Raw genomic sequence first — 16,938 nt, 5'->3', positions numbered from 1 at the left:
TGATCGAAAATATTTGACCTGTTCCAATTTGACCTAATTTCTTTTGCTGTTTTTTTTTGGTCGGAAATACAGGAGGAGACCCCAACACTCCCTCCCAACACCCCCAGATTAACCTATTCCCTTACCCCTCCCCATATATGTATTTAATTTAATTTGACTGAAAAAAACGATTAAAGACATGTGGTCAAATTGAAAAGTTTAAATGTTTTTCGATCAAGCATGCTAATACTGAATTATAGACACAGCAAAATTATTTTGACATAAAGATTGCATTAACTGGCCCTGAACAAGAGTGAATTAATATATGTAGAGGGAGAATAAGAGGCAAGACGTTGAGGGTTACAAGAGACTCAACATCAACATTGTGAAGGTCATGGTGCAATAGGTGTAGGAAAAGTACACACATTTCAGTGCTACCTCTGGGAGCCAGCAGTGCATGATTTGTATTGGGTGACCTTGAACATAGGTATATTCCAGAGTAGTCTTTCCTGGACTTAATGAGGCTCTATGGACCTGAGTGTTGTGTGCAAACCCGTGCCTCGGGCCGCCCCGCACACACACTCGTTCACACGCATCCACACAAGGAGACATGGGACACGCGTGTGTGCCTTACGGCGTCCCGGCGGCAACTGCCCGCACAGACGTTCTTTATTATGAACGCGCATGTGTGGACCGGAATGAGGCTCGCGCATGAGTCGTTCATGCTTGCAACGTTACATCCCTTTTTTTCTTCAACAAAAAAATCTAACATCAACAAGGATGAACAGAATAACCCATAAACATAAAGCATGTAACCCAACGTGGGTTGGCTGGCTGCTGTAACCTCGGTTCAGTCTCCCGAGTCCAGGACATAGTCCTTGAGGCGAGCCGGCAGTCTGCGGTTTCCTTGCACAGGGTACCGAGGGGTGTTTTGCGAAGTCGAGCTGGGACCATCTGCATGCGGAATGGCCTCCCTCTGGGCGTCCTCCGCCTGACCTTCGGGGACAGCATCGGAAGAGGTGCTTTCGTCCGGTCTACTAGCCCTCGTTGAAGTGTCCACTTTTTTGAAAAAGGACCTGTTGCGGGTGACAGTCCCCCGTTTGCATGCTGCCGTGACCATGGTTCCTTTCACGTGCGTGACTGTCCACGGGTGAGGCTCGTAAGGCAGTGACAGTTTGCCTTCTGGGTGGCGATTCTGAACTAGCACGGAATCACCTACGGCCACTTCCTTGTCTTGGAGACCTCTCCTCTCGCTCTCTATCTGATTGCGGGCTGCTCGCTCCTCCCTCACTTTTTCATTGTCAATGACCCCGGGTACTCTTCCTTCTATCTCCGGTATCATGCCACGAGGGCAGCACCCGAATAGCGCTTCAGCAGGGGCTACGCCCGTCGATTGATGCAGCATGGTCCGATACTCTCACAGGAATTCCACAACCTTCTTCGGAAGGTCCTCCCCACCGCTTGCGGATATTCTCAGCACCTTGTTTAGCGTGCGCATGAGCCTTTCAGCTTCCCCGTTCGCACGCGGCCACAACGGGGATACTCTCCGGTGATGGATGCCCCTCGCTTTGAGATACTGTGCGAACTGGCTGCCCGTGAATGGGGGACCATTGTCTGAGCATAGTATTTCGGGGAAGCCATGGGCCGCAAACATTTTGTCCAAGGCCCTGGTGGTGTACTCGGTGGCGGTGGACTCTACGACCTCCACCTCGGGATATCTGGACCATTGATCTACCACCGCTAAAAAATACATGCCCCGACCCTTTGATCCAAAATCCACATGGACAGTTCCCCAGGGCTTTTCGCTCTGTTCCATTGAGCAGATCGGTGGAGCTTTATCCCTGGGATTCACCGCCTGACATGGGAGACACCTTTTTATAAACAGCTTGACCATTCCCTCGAGGTCAGGGAACCGCATCTTGAGTCGAAGCCGCGCTTTGGTCTTGGCTACCCCTTGGTGCCCTATGTGAGCTAACTCCAATACACAGTCTCTCAGCGCCTGTGGGATCACAATTTGCCTCCCCCTCAGCAGTAGTCCGTCGTCAGAAATGGATAGCTCATCCCTCACCCTCCAAAGCACCTGAAGGTCTTTCTGGGCGTCAGCCTGCCAGCTTGAATTGTTCTGAAGCACCTCTCTCCAATCGCCGCTTCTAACCGCCGTTTTGATGATGTGGAACACTTCATCCTTGGAGGACTCTGTCGCTATGGTGAGTCTGGACAGCGCCACCGGCAACGCACCTTCCACCACATGACACAGCAGCCCTCATATGACAGTCAGACATCTCCTTGGTGTTTTCCACATTCTCTGGGTTTGGGTGTCGCGACAGATAGTCTGCCGGATTATTGGTCCCTGGTCTGTACACCAGTCGAACCCCATATTCCATAAGGGCCAGCATCATTCGTTCATATTCTGGGTGGAGGTTTTGATGACACACCCGCCAGGATGGGCAGCAGGGGCTTATGATCGGTCACGACTATGACCGGCTTGCGCAGGATGCAGAGACGAAAATGGCGACAGCCCCACAGTATGGCCAAGGCCTCCCTTTCTATTTGCGAGTAACGCTTTTCTGTGTCTGTGAGCGCCTTGCTCACGTATGCAATTGGTTGCATGTCCCCTCTCTTGTCCGCTTGCATCAGCACCTCGCCTACACCCACCGGGCTGGCGTCAACAACGATCTCGGACTCAGCAGTGGGGTCGAAGTACGCCATGGTGTCTCCGTCGGACAGGGCATTTTTGATGACCTGAAATGCCTCTTGCTCTTTCCTTTCCCACACCCAGACAGCGTCATTCTTGGTCAGCGCTCTGAGGCGTTCCGACAAGGAGGCCAAACCCTTAATGAAGCGCCCACAGTAGTTTACCATCCCCAAGAAACTCCTTACCTCCGTTGGGGACTGGGGTGCTGCAGCCTCCCAAATGTCCTTGATCTTTGCAGGATCGGGCGACACGCCGCTGGCATGAAAGATGAAGCCGAAAAACCCAATTCTGTCTTTGAAAAACTCACATTTTTCACGGTGTAGGGTAAGCCCCAAATCTTCTAGCCTCTTCAGCGTGCACTCCAATCTCTTCATGCATTCTGCCTCTGAGTCTGTAAACACCAAAATGTCATTGCTCATATTCAAAACCCCTTTCAGTCCTGCCAGTGCCCCCCTGATGGTATTTTGAAAAACTTCTGCAGTAGATGAAATGCCGAAACTCAGGGCTCTTAAACTGATAGAGGCCATCATGCGTCGTAAAAGTCGTGATATAACGTGAGTCCGGGTGGAGCTCGAGCTGATGATAGCCCGCCCTCAAGTCTAACTTCGAAAAGACTCTCGCCCCTTGCAGTTCTCCTATAATATCATCGAGAGTGGGAGTAATGTGTCTCTCCCTTTTGATAGCCGCATTCGGGAGGCGCATATCGACGCAAATGCGCACCGCTCCCGGCTGTTTTGGCTTGGGGGCCACTATGGGCGAGGCCCAGGGCGTCGGGCCTTCCACCCTTTCGATGATGTCCATTCTCACCAGTGAGCGGAGTTCTTCCTCCACCTGCTCCCGGAGATGGAACGGGATCCGTCGATGTTTGAGAGCCGTAGGCCTGATGGTGTCGTCAATGTAGAGACGCACAGGAGGAGCTCTCAACTTTCCCACTCCTTCAAAAATTCCTGAGAATCTGGCCAGTAGCTGCTCAATGTCAACTTGATAGACTGCAAACGCAAAATGCACAAGGTCCAATGCCTCCGACGCCGCACAGCTAAGCAGGGAGTGGGGGCTCACGTCAGTGATGAAAAATCGTGCTTTTATGGACTTGCCGCCCTTTGAAACGGGCGCCACAAAGACGCCCTTGATGGGGAGTGGTGTGTCGCCGCCGAACGTGAAGATCAGAATGGGGACATCCAACGGTGGTGGTTGTGGGATCGACTGGTAGTGATCTGAGGCCAGCAAACATACCGAGACTCCCGTGTCAATCATCACTTGTGTAGGGACCCCTTGAAGGTCCACGATGCATTTGGGCTGCCTCTTTTTCCTTGCCCCTGTGGCTATGCTCAAAATGAAGAACACCTCATCCTTATCTTCTTCCTCCTCGGCCATGTTCAGCCTCTGCATGTCCTGTTCAACTGTCGCAATGCTCTTTTGCCCCCTCGACCCGCTGCCAAACAACCTGGCCGGACCCCTTTGAGTAGCCACCGGCGCAGGAGCGCGGCACATCCGGGCATAGTGTCCGAGTCCATTGCATCTGCCACAGGATCTGGATTTTGCGGGACATTCTTCCGAGTGCGGCAAATCGTATCCGCAATACTGACAAATGAACGTCACTCCATGCGTTGGACTTGCTTCTTGGCGTTTCTGGCTCCACTTACTCTTTGAAATGGACTGCCTCCCGACTGCAAACGCCTCTTCTGACCTGCCGGGACGCAACGCCGAGTCCATAGTGGCATCCCTCGATTCTGCCAGTTCATATATTCTTCCACTGTCCAGGATCTGTGACAGCGTTCATCCTGGCTCCCTTAACACCTGTCTGCGGAGTTTGCCTGAGCCACAGCCTTGGATGACTTGATTTCTAATCATGGCCTCCTTGTTGTCCCATCTGCACGTCGTGGCCATTTGTCTTAGGCGAGCGCAGAATTGATCAAGCGACTCTTCTTACCGCTGTTTTTCACTATTGAATAGGAACCTCTCATAGTCCACGTTGGACAGCGGAATAAAATGATTCAGTCTTGACCGCATCATAGGTGACTACTTGCAGGTTAAGGGACTCATAAATGCATAGGACGTCCATACCCGCGGAGTACAGTAGAGTTGCCCTTTTTGCATCATCATTAGTTTCTCCTGTTGCAGTCAAGTACATGTCCAATTTTCTATCCACAGCAGCCATCTTGGGCCCAATTTTGAGGGTGGACCTGACGTGTCGAATTCTTGCATGGGTAACAGAGATCCCTGTTGTCTCCTCCTTAACACCACCTGCACTGTCCCTGCATCTTCGTCACTCTCTGCCATTTTCACAGGTCGCATTGGCACCTCCTCAGGGTTTAGAGGCCGCAAACCTGACTTGTGCAGACAGTTGACGTACCTCAGGCCACTGCGTGGTGGGGATCAACGTGGCCGTGGACCCCTCCAATTACCACTGCTTGAAAGACAGTCCTCTTGGATGTCGAGAACTGTCAGGATTCCAAAAATGTGTTCACAGTAGTTTCTATGGAACGTGAGCAGCGCATGAGCAGCTTTTCAGGCCGCTACTGCCACGTGTCCTGCGTAGAAACCCATCCGCTCTGCTCGCGCAGGATTCGGGGAATGCTCCGGTATAACGTTGCTGCCGTGTACATGCAGCGTTATGTCAGCAGAACGCTCCGTTTGCATCCCGTCTCTTCGCCAGATGTTGTGGGCAAACCCGTGCCTCGGGCCGCCCTGCACACACACTCGTTCACACGCATCCACACAAGGAGACACGGGACACGCGTGTGTGCCTTACGGCGTCCCGGCGGCAACTGCCCGCATGGACGTTCTTTATTATGATCGCGCATGAGCGGACCGGAACGAGGCTCGTGTATGCGTCATTCATGCTCGCAACGTCACATCGAGGAGCACAGCATGTGTGTTTCAGAGTGTTTTGAAATGTGTTCTGCACTTGACTGGTCGACAGTGGAGTGATCCTAAGCTGGCTTAACATGTTCCCTCCGGTTGAGTCGGAGTAATAATCGTGCAGCATTGTTCTGGGTGCATTTCAGTTTCTTAGTAAGGTGATCTGACATGCCGAGATGTATGCTGATGACACAGTTGAATATTTAGTACATCTGGGAAATGACAGTGAGGGTTCTGCCTGGGTAGCTAAGGAAAGACATTAACTAGCTCATTGAGTGTCACTGGTAGAAACATTTCCTAGCTATGGCATTGATTTGTGTTTCCAGGATTATCCCACTGTCCATCAAAATCCCTACATTGTTTACCACTTTTTTGAGGTTACCACGGAAATACCCATCTCTTCATGCTATGGAATTGCTCTCTGTGGTGTGGTGTCCAGTGAGGACCTGATGATCTCTGTCTTGTTCCTGTTTCGTTTTAGTTTATTTGATCATACACACATTAACTTGATCCAGGCAGCTGTTGAGAGTGGCTTCTGTGTCGTGTTTCATTGACATTTTGAGAATGGTGTATGTGTCATCTGCACAGTTGCACCAAGTGAGGCTGTGCCGTTTAGAGGGTGTCATGAATGGGGGCGTTGTACCTGATGAAGAGCAGAGGTGGCATTGGAATCCACCTGCTCATTAGTAGGTGCTAATGTGAGGTGTGCTCCATTGGAACCATTTGCTTTACTTCTGCAATTAAATCTAATCCAGTTGTCAAATGAAGTGTTCTCCTGAAACGAGTAGGAAATCACAACGACGCTATCATTTCTATTTGCTGCATTCTTATGTCTCAGGATGGCACGAAAATGGAGCTGGAGCAAAAAAAGGAAAAACTAAAAATCAATTGCATGTTTTTATTTCCCGCTCAGCGCATAACAACCTCTTATGTGTTCCAGGATTTGAATATATACACACGCATCCAGGATCTTTGTTCTGAATGTTATGTTGGAGATCATTGGGTATTTTTCAATAGTATTATTGAGGAGTTGTATAATTTAAGTATCTTGGTAACTTGATATCTCGACATCTCCTTGTATGACTTTGTTTGCCAGGAATTCGTTTTTAGAAACTTTCCTGAGAGGTAGGAAACTGCTCCCAGGTGTTGGAATAAGGAATGAAATAGAATTAGAAAATTAGAATAAGAGGAGTAAACCTATTATAATAGAATACAATTAGAATTTGAATGAGAGTTAAGGAGGGTTAGAGTAGAATTAGAAGATGAGTCTTTCTTTAAGAATAACAATCGGGGTAATTGTCTTAGTTAGAAGCTGTATTATTTTAATTTAACACATACCATAGAGATGAATATGTGATTGTTGAAGGAGTGAAGGGAGAAGAAACTATTTGGAGGCCTGGCATTACCTCTTGATCAACCACAGAAGACAAGTTACAGTATGTGCCTACCTGATCTATCTCCGACATCTCTTGAAATTCCTAGGCGCCCGCTCAGTATGTGTCTTGATATGTAGGGGCTCAGATACTAAGTGCTAGCGTCCTTCCATTTGCAACACCAGATGCACCTGAAACCTTAAGGAGAAAAAACATGGGTGGCCATATCCCCCCCGCTAGCTGATATGGCACTCATGCTTTTACATTTGTTAAATACAGGAAATTCAAGCTAATTTATTCCTTTATTCATTATTAGTTTCTAATGTGCTTACTGAGATGCAATCGTTTCAAGGCATCCCAATGGGAGATGATAGGGGAGGTGAGGGAAGGGGACAAAGGGAAATGGCATTGACGATGCTCTATTACGTTTCAAATCATGTAAGTACAAAAGGGAAGGCAGGGGATACGTGCAACAGCCAGCACCATATAACAAGTGCAGGGTACTGAATAATAATTCAAGATAAACAAGTGCAGTATCTGATATTACAGGTATGGGCCCATGAAGGAGTAAGTGTCAGGAGGACATACGCTCATAATCTCTAGGGTGCTGTACGTGCAACTGCTCAATTGAAGGCCATCGACGTGAGTGGTGCCTCATTGGAGGTTGCCGAAACGATAGTCCAGCGTCAAAGATTTTTCCTGAGGATTCAGGGTTTTAATAATTTTTTTAATCTCATATGGTTCGCTAAACTTCTAAAAGAAACGTCAGTTACTTGCTGATAGGAGAGTCATGGAGCTGGTGGATCTGAGTAACCCGAGTTTAACATCGATGGCAACACCATAAAAGTCACCAGCAAAGTAGAAATGTTAGGCTTTTACCTAGACTCCTCCCTAAATATGAGAAAGGAGGTCAGTGCGACTGCCTCGGCAAGTGCCTACCCCTGCAAGCTCATCCGAGCATGTAAACCCTACCTCTCCACTAAAAGCTACATCACTCTGTCCAGAGGCCTAATACTTTCCAAAATTGACTATTGTACTGGACTAAACCTTGGGGCCAACAAATACATCACAAAAAAATTACAGATCCTGCACAATAACGCTCTAGGACAGCCCTGAGCATCCTGTGTAAACAACACATTTCCTCCATAAGAAGAGACCACAACTGGCTCTCTATTAAAGAAAGTATATAACTTAAAACTGCATCTCTTACCCATAAATGCCTCAATAACGCAGCTCCCCAATATCGTGTTTACAAGTGTGTTCCAAAACAATACACCAGAATCACCAGATCATCCAGTCTGGTACTCCTACAAGTGAATACATACAAATTCCAATAAGTAGGAGGCAATAGCTTCCCAGTACTGGCGGCCCAACTTTGGAATTCTGTCCCCTCCAACTTCAGATCTAGCCAATCCCTCTCCAGTTTCAGACATAACATGAAGAATTGGCTTATTTCTAACAATGACCCTTAAGAATGCACCAGCCTTATCATGTATATTTGTAATATCTCCTCTCTCATGCTCCATCTGTAATTTATCCTCGCTTTTCCTTAAGGCATTGCCTCCCTACTGTGAATACTTCTTTCTGTCCAGATTCTTGCTATATACTGTACTGTATTGACTACCTGCCTCTGCTACTAAATTATTTGCACGGTTTAAATGTATCTCTGTAAACCAAGAATTTGCATTATCTTGTACTGCGCCCAGATACCCACGGGTGAGGTGCGCATTATAAATAAATAAATAAACAATCCTGGTGGGCGGTATTTTGGGGATTTTCTTATTAAGATAGATAGGTCCTGAACCATAGTATGTCTTGTGAGCAGTACTTAATTTGTAAATAAATAAGTGCCGGCACTCAAATATTTCCTAACATGCCAATGACACGTTAGGATGGGCAGCTCTCTTCCCATTTTTGCCACCACCCATGTCTGCTCTCCATGTTGGAAACATATATGGGGTTAAAGTTGTAACTACCACTGGCTTAGTGTGGTGGATGGATATACTCTCTATGGCAGATGTGTGAATTACAAATACCAATCAACATAAACATACAATGACATACTCGTGTCTTGACATGAGGCTAATGTTTAAGTGCATCTTTAAACACAATTATCATTTACATTTTACTCTGATTCTATAGGTGTTTATTGTGTGTGACAACATCATAATCAAACTGATTCTGAGACAATAAGTGCCAGGGCTCAAAAACAAGTGCCAGGGCTGACCCTTGGCAAACACGGACACAAATTAAGCACAGCTTGTGGGTAAAGAAGAGGAATTTGATGTCAATGCTTCCATCCAGTGGAAGCACTGGTGAGATGTTAGGGAAGGGCTGATGTGGTTCATAGGTTTAAGTCCCAGTATCACTGTTTTAGACCTGCAGTAATCCTAAAGGGATATGACCATGGCTCTAGTCACTTCCACTTTATAAGGTTATGCATTCCGAGTTTGACGTTAATTCGGTGGTCATTCTGCCAAATTACCACCAAAATCAGTTACTGTTACTGCCACTTGGTCCCATGGGTTTACCATGTGATTAAAGTGCTGGCAAGACAGTGTCAGTAGCAATATCTGGAGTCCATAGGACTCTGTGGGGTTTTTGCTAGGATTATCATCAGTGTTAATTCCTCTGTGGTAATTGCACTTATTATTGGCTTTAAAGTGGAAGATTTACCTCCAGGATTATGCTGGAGCTAAGTCCTCCACTTGAATGCCAAACTCAGAATTTGGTGTGGTAAAAATGGCAGTAATTCTGTTACTTCCCAAAAAGTGGCAGGCACAGAATTACCACCACTTTTTTACTGCACCGACAAACTCGTAATGGGGTCCCTGATTTTTTACAGAGAAAATTGTGTTAGACAGGGATCCTTTATTAGGAGGACATATAAGGCGTAGCTAAAGGGCATTTGAGCAGCCAACAAGGATGATCTCTGTCTTGGAAGCATTTTAGCTTTTAAGCATTGACTGCTGTTCATCATCCAGTTCTGTTTTAATGAGAGACAAGATGAGATTTGATCTTCAGCCTGTGGAGATCTGTCTAATCTGAAGCCTATGTGGGTGTCATCAGTGTAGGGTTGAAAGTTAAAAAACAGTGTTGAGGAGATCTGCTAGAAGTTTTATATGGGTGTTAAATAGACAGAGCGACTGTGGTGAACCTTGTAGCACTCCAAAATTTCTGATATTAATCCTGGAGACAAAAGACCCAGATTTGACTTAGAATTATCAGTCTTCCATGTAGGAGGAGATCCATTTCAGGGCACAGCCTTCCAGAACGATATGGGCTTCAAATCATTTGACTAGAGTGGGCTGATTTAAAGCTTCAGGCAGTTCTAACAGAAGATGATTGGCAGACATGTTGTGCCATTGATTGCTGGAGCCCATCTATCATAAGCAGGATATTAGATTGCATGCTATGGAGTCCCTGAACCCGTATTTATACTCATGCAGCAGGTTCCAGGGCTCACTGCATTCTAATACTTGGTTAGGGCTATTATCAACAGGAGCCTGCCTATGAAAGGGTATTTTAGTGATTGGGCAATATGCCAGGCGGTGCAGGTCACTGGCAGTTTTTATAACAGTGGATAGATACAAGATTTCTTTTAGCACTGATAGAAAATTCTAGTACTCTATTGAACTGTTGAATGCAGCCAAGGAAGCCATGTTTTCTGTTATTGGTCAAGCTGTGCATGGGTAAATGTGTACTGAAGATGCATGTATTCCCTGGATGACTTATGTGATGTCTTTAGTGGTGACACATTTGATGGAAGATAGCAACGACGATAGTGTGTTACCCTGTAGTGACTTGTTAGACAATCTGATCTGGTTTCTGATGTTTGCGTCAATCCTTTTGCTTTAATACCACAAGAAATGTGCACAGGTTGTTGACCAATGCTTGAGAGGCAGTGGGATCTGTTGCATTTTCAGTGGTGGGGTTTCTTAGTCTGTGCAAATATGAAGGGTTTCAGCAGAGGTATTTGTGGCCTGAAAGATTGTAAAGGTACACTTTTTGCAAGTGATAGTCACACAGTAGCCTCCTTATTGTGTTTATATTTGTTATTCAGAGATTTTACCAGCAATATTTAAATGCATTGTATTTGAATTTTGCAGTATCAAACCATGTATTATAGTATTTGGTAGGATTGTCGATTATTTTGTGAATAGTGCAAGCCAATATATCAAGGGATCCAGATAGTTCTCTGTTTAGGTTTATAGGGATGTTTTCTGGCAAGCGAGTGAGAGCAGTGAGTGTTTGAAAGTTTCAAAACTTGCACCACTACTGATCGATTGTCTGGCGTAAAATTGAAAGCACTGAGCTGTTGTAGTTTGTGTCAATGTGTGGAGAGATGCATGCCATCTGACAAATGTGGCAAATGTTTATATTTGACATGGGCAGAATGGAAGAGAAGTAGGAATCCAGGGTATGGCCTCCCAGTGAATGTTCCGTCTAAGAAGTCAGCATGTGAGCTTCCCTGCTTCCTTCAGAAGAGTTCTAGCAGCACACACAGACAATTCCAACCTTCTCAGAAATTAGTTATACACACCAATTACCTGATATTTGCTTTCTCTCTTAATAAAGCTAAATGAGACGAACTAGTCCTTACAGTCTGGTCTAGCCTATTTACAATACCCTACTATCCCTTAAGTGACTATAAACACATGAAAACCCTAAAAACAGACTACATCCTCAAGAAGTTAAAGGAAACATGAAAACATAATAGTTCCATGAACACAGAAGATCAAACTAAGATATGCCTGCACACATCAACCAAATTACCTTCTCTCCCCAACCATGACTCCTATGGTTCTACGTTATTTTGCCGATGTAAATTACCTCATTGTAATTACCTGTTGACAGCACAGTAATTTACTTTGGCAAAATAACAGTAAGCAGACTCCTATTCCTGACTCTACCACATTTATACACTATGGGCCTCATTACACGGAAGGCGGTAATGGTTAACGGCCACCGTTAATGGTAACGGTGACCGTTAACCATTACCGCCTTACTACGAGGTCCCTTAGCGGGTTGGTGCTTTAACGCCTGTTTTTTCAGGCGTTAAAAACCAACCCGCTAAGGGACCTCGGAGCTAATTACGGCACCGCAAAATTGCGGTGCCGTAATTAGCGCCTTCCCCATTCCCATAGAGCCCTATGGGGCAGAAATGGGAATGGGGAAGGGCAATGGCGGAAGGGGGATTTACCGCCCCTCCAACCTTGGAATGGGGCGGTAAATCCCCTTTCCGCCAAGGCGGTGCCGGTATGTTACCGGCATGAGCCATGGCGCTAATAGCGCCATGGCTCACCGCCTTCCGTGTAATGAGGCCCTATGACTCTAACTTTTGTCCTAGGACACATTTAGAAATTTCCAGATAACCTTGACTCTTCCTACATTGACTCTGCAGAAGGTTACCAGACATGTACCTACATACACTTGTTTTATGTTTACTTTAATATGAATAACATTCAAGCACCAGAATTCATGTTACTCATGGTGCCTTAGCAAAAGTGTCACCTACACAATGTAACCCAACTGTCAGCTGAAATATTGGATACTAAATGTAAATAAGAAGGCTAATAGGATGTGTAACCTCATCCCATGCACCCTTTTGTTTGTACATATACACACAAGCACTTTGAAGTGGCACCCTTTCCAGTTGATGCATTATCAAACTCAAATATGTATTTGCCCTCTAAGGATTTTGAATAGGTAAATGTTATTCATGCTCAGCATCTCCTACTTTAGCATTTCTAGCATTGCCCTAACAGTGTAGAGCAACATTGCAATATTGTTTACTTGCCCTGCAAGGGATAATGGGTATGGTCTATGCCTGTAATTACTCATACATAGAATTAGGGCAATCAATATTAAAACAGCTAGAATGCTTTTCACACAGTCTACATCATTTCCAAGTTTTCAGAGTTCCATTGGGCATAGACCTCAACAAGTTATATAGTAACTCTCTGATATTGAAAAACTGTTTTACTGAGTGGTTGGATATTCCTATGCAACAATATTAGGATGGTGTATATTGCAAACAATATTGTATGCATGACAAAATAATTGTGTACATGTAGATTCATGGCATGCTCTTGAATTGCCCATAATATCATGGTGAGGCTTTAAATATGCTTTGCTTACAAAATAGTATTGGGCATGATTTTACTGCTACAATCCCGCACTTTTTACAGATCACTGTCAGCTAGTATTGGAGGCTAGCACAGTAGCCGGGGGAAGGGCACAGGAGAACACTCATTAGGGGTGAAGAGCAAATCAGCAACTTTCAAAAATCAAGTAAGTCATTTTGGCAGCACAGTGAAGGAAATGTGTTGCTTGTTTGCTAAAGATAGGAAACTCTGGTAACAGTTTAGGAAATTGCACCTTCTGTTTCTTTCTATTCTCATTTGCTGATTGCTTTTCAGCATAATCATGTGTTCTGCGTGTATTGCCTCAAGCATCCCCATACATCTTGTTTAAATGAGAACAGGGAGTTTCAGAAGTTAGAGAAGGCACTCAATCTATTGTACTGATGAGCATTGCTGCTACTAACTCAAAAGGCAAATATATGTGATGTTTGTCAACAACGCTTCATAAGAAACCTCAGTAAGGCTCCTGTTGATTTTTGTCTAGGCTTTGGTGAGGATGGAAGGGCACATCTCTACATTGTATTATGTGCCTTGTCATTTCACTACCTATGTCACAGTTGAAAAATGGGCTCTAATAAGATTGTATTGCCTATTTGGAATCAAAGGATTTTTCAGGGAGTAAAACAGCAATTAACTTTGCCAATAGGGATGCTTTATGCTTACTAATAGAAGTTCTTTGCCCTTAAAGTTCCATCCTATGCCACTGCTCTGGAGGTCACAGATTCACAAATATCAGTGGAGCTTTGAGGGTAATTATAATTATAATTGTTCTTCTATAGTGCACTTAATATCGAGTGGTTTCTAAGCGTGGGATCGGGATTTGAACCTATGTTGCGTTGCCTTGCTTCCAAGACAAAAGCATTGCCCCCGAGCTATCCTTCCTCCCCGAAGCAGAGCGAAGGCTCATATATGTTTCGTGTTTCCCTTTTTTGTTGGGAACATTTTTATATCTTTAGGGAGTAAAACACGGTGGTGGTATGCCTCTTTGCTCTAATGTGGAGAGTAAGCATAGGACAAGGAAATCAGGAAATCTGATCATCATATTCTGTGGTGCAGTCATTCTGATGCAAATATTATACTTATAGAAATTATGAGTGGCACATGAATTCCCGTTGACATTTTTTCGGACGCTTTCTTATTCGTTGCCATTATTCCATCTGCAAATATTGTATCCTGTCTGAATTGTTTTTTCCAGTGGCAGAAAATGCTTTCTGCATTGTCTATGAGCAATGTAAAAAAATGAATAGCCACAACTAAACATATTGGGCCTCATTGTAAGTTTGCTTGTCTGGACACAAGTGTGCCAGAAAGCTTACCGGCACACTTGTTTCTGGACTGGCAAACTAGGAGTCTGCCTGCTGGGGCTGTTGTTCCCGACAGGTCTGACCCTGCTTGCTGAAGCATCCACGGTAGGCACAGCAGTCACAGACGCACTGGCACCGTTAGCAACGGTGCCATCACTTCCGTGTGTGTGCCCCATCTCCCATAGAGTCCTATTGGGAATGGGGACTTACATTTTAACGGTGCCTGACTTCCCGGGCTGGCAGACTTGTAATGTCCCGGTGGCACTGAGAAGTCAGGCACCCGTAATATTTTACGAGTCCGGCAGTAACCCGCTGGTAGCACGGGCACGGTTACCGCCGGACTCGTAATGAGGACCATTGTCTATACTGAGCAGAGAATAATTCTTTGTTGCTTAAACATATTTCTCTCTCTACTGTGGCAGATCTTGAAGTTTTGGACTAGTTAATAAACTATCTTTATAATCACATATAAAATATCTATATGTTTTTAACCTATATCTTTGGCAAAAAGTGCTTTAACACACCCCTTTTACACTGATTTGTAAAGAATTACAGTGGAAGGGAAGGGAACACTCTCTTCAAAACTCTCTTTGGAGATGATAGGTCAGTAACTACGCAAGCCCAGAAAGTAAATGTATGCAGTACCAAGAATTGCACTGTGCCAGAAAAACCTACATTGATTAATATGTATATGTATTGCTGGGTATTGCTGAACAAATATTCAAGGAACCGGGCATACTGCATTTGCTGCAACAGAGGAGAAAAGAATGTTGATGTGTACCAGTGAATAAATACCTGAAACCGGGAAGTACACAAAACAAGACAGAGGTAAAAACATGTGTTTACAGGAATTTTATGTGTAATTAAGTGAAGAGCTGTATATGAATGATAGCCTTGACAAAGACCAGAGGTTAAAACACATGTTGGCAGAGATGACTCAAACTTGTTATGGTAAAGCACTAAATTAAGTGCAGCTGTAATTATGGCAACAAAGCCTTTGTAAATGCAACATTCTGTTTTTGGTTAGGCGGGTCCTGGCTCATGAGGGTGTAGCAGAAAAATAGGAGAAAGAGTCCAAGCTACCTCAGCCTTGGGGCGCTATGGTAAGTGTTGACACACAACAACGAAAAGGTTAATGTAGCATAATTAGACTACACTTGTGTAAGCACACATGTAGTTCAAGCAAAGTTTATTCTAAAACGGAAAGAAAAGGTGCACCTTAACTAAAAAAAAGTAGAGGACCGCTGCTCCCTCCTGCTCCCACTCACTTCGACTCGACCACTGAAATTAGGAACCAACTAGAGCGCTTCCGAATCAACATCACACCAGGTTTGCCTTTTTTTTGGTACTCTGGTAAGAATGTAGGTTTTTGCAGGGCATATTTTCATGTAAAGTATTGTGCAGTGATAACATCAGAAATGTGGTGGTGCATATGGAACTCAGGATTACTCATATAGAAGATGATGTATCTATTCAACCTGTTCTCCAATCGATTCACCTCTTGAGCAATGAGAAAGCCGGACTCACTAAATCATTAATAAAGTCATTACGAAGCAAAGAAAAAGCACTGTAGATACCATGGCTACAGCATATACAAACCGAAATGAACGCACTTAGCCACTTCACCGCACCGGACACATTAGCCCACTCCATGGTAAACCAACTAAAGCAAAGAATGGTTGCATATATACATGAAAGGAGAGAGACTATGGAGCTCTCAAAAACAGTCAATCGCAGGCACATAATAATCACACCATGCTCAACACAAATATATCTGTTATGTGCAACACACGCCAATCAAAGAGTTCCAATCACCAGGGCAAGGTTTAATTGACTTCCCCTGAGAGCAACGCTATCAGCAAGGCCACATAATTGTTGTGTCCTGCCCCTGCAAATAATACTACAACTAGCACTCTGACACAGATACTAAGGGAGGCAGGCGTGGCTCAATGCGGCCTGGCTTCATTATATTTATAATGGTCAGGGTCTCCAAAGGTGGGCTGGTTCTTATTGTTACATTTGTGAAGGGTGCTGTACAAAAGACATCAATTACTGGCAACCCAGGGATGTACTAACCACTTAATGCTCTGATATTTCTAACTACATATTCATATTTGAGTGTGGGGATATGATGATTTTATATTGCTCGTAAGCATATTTTTATGATGATGCTATTTGTAATGAGATTCATTGATTTTGTTTTTTTTAAGGGGAATTTCTTTTTCCCAAATAAACATTGAATTGAATTGGTGTTCCTTACTAAACAACAAGGGATGGATATTTAAGGGACTATATCACCGTTCACAGACTACTCGTTAGTTATTTTTTTTATTCCACTGTATGGGTACGACAATCATCATATAGCACCAAGACATTAACAGTGCATTGCATTTTTATAATACTCAAACATTAATATACCTTTCTATACATTCGACTGAATGAATAACATGTCTCATCTTTCTACTATGATGCATGAAGTTACAAACAAATATATAAAGTTACAAAATATATATATATGTATATAAAAAAGAAATCTTCAATGAAAACGTAAACAGTGAAAAGAAATATCTGAGCTTTAA

The 16,938-nt window shown here is 44.4% G+C and overlaps 1 protein-coding gene across 3 annotated transcripts in view; it reads right to left on the bottom strand.

Annotated features, from left to right (window-relative positions):
* Window positions 1–16,938, bottom strand: part of GABRA4 (gamma-aminobutyric acid type A receptor subunit alpha4) — a 654,190-nt gene that overhangs the window by 345,851 nt on the left and 291,401 nt on the right. The gene's annotated exons all lie outside the window — the stretch shown is intronic.

Source organism: Ambystoma mexicanum, chromosome 6q (assembly GCF_040938575.1).
Source record: "Ambystoma mexicanum isolate Mex_15411 chromosome 6q, UKY_AmexF1_1, whole genome shotgun sequence".
Classification (NCBI taxonomy): domain Eukaryota; kingdom Metazoa; phylum Chordata; class Amphibia; order Caudata; family Ambystomatidae; genus Ambystoma; species Ambystoma mexicanum.
This window is presented reverse-complemented; position numbering and strand designations above follow the sequence as displayed.